This window comes from Cucurbita maxima, unplaced genomic scaffold (genome assembly GCF_002738345.1).
Source record: "Cucurbita maxima cultivar Rimu unplaced genomic scaffold, Cmax_1.0 Cma_Scf08278, whole genome shotgun sequence".
Taxonomy (NCBI): Eukaryota; Viridiplantae; Streptophyta; class Magnoliopsida; order Cucurbitales; family Cucurbitaceae; genus Cucurbita; species Cucurbita maxima.
In genome coordinates this window covers 1-503 of record NW_019280293.1, presented here as the reverse complement: position 1 = coordinate 503, position 503 = coordinate 1, and the positions used below count along the sequence as shown (strand labels likewise).

Genomic DNA, 503 nt, shown 5'->3' with positions numbered 1-503 from the left:
CGTGAGCGGGGGAGGTTCTCATTTGTAGAGAAAGGAAGAAAAGAACTGGGAGAAATTGAAATTGAAAGAAAAAAAGGGGTGCAACACGAAGACTTCCCAAGTGGTCACCCAACTTAGTACTACTCGCACCCAAGCACGCTTAACTGCGGAGTTCTGATGGGATCCGGTGCATTAGTGCTGGTATGATCGCACCCGACATGCCATGCGCACAAAATCGGATTTAACGCATGCGGGGCGGCATGATCGAAACGCGATGGGCGTGAGCGGGGGAGGTTCTCATTTGTAGAGAAAGGAAGAAAAGAACTGGGAGAAATTGAAAGAAAAAAAGGGGTGCAACACGAGGACTTCCCAAGTGGTCACCCAACTTAGTACTACACTCGCCCAAGCACGCTTAACTGCAGAGTTCTGATGGGATCCGGTGCATTAGTGCTGGTATGATCGCACCCGACATGCCATGCGCACAAAATCGAATTTAACGCATGCGGGGCGGCATGATCGAAATG

The 503-nt window shown here is 50.1% G+C and overlaps 2 non-coding genes across 2 annotated transcripts; both read right to left on the bottom strand.

The window, feature by feature from the left end:
* Nucleotides 1-75: 75 nt before the first annotated feature.
* On the bottom strand, nucleotides 76-194 carry LOC111476367. Its single transcript, XR_002717067.1, has one exon. It is a non-coding gene; the product is annotated as a 5S ribosomal RNA (ribosomal RNA).
* Nucleotides 195-327: 133 nt separating this feature from the next.
* LOC111476366 lies at nucleotides 328-446 on the bottom strand. Its single transcript, XR_002717066.1, has one exon. It is a non-coding gene; the product is annotated as a 5S ribosomal RNA (ribosomal RNA).
* Nucleotides 447-503: the final 57 nt, after the last annotated feature.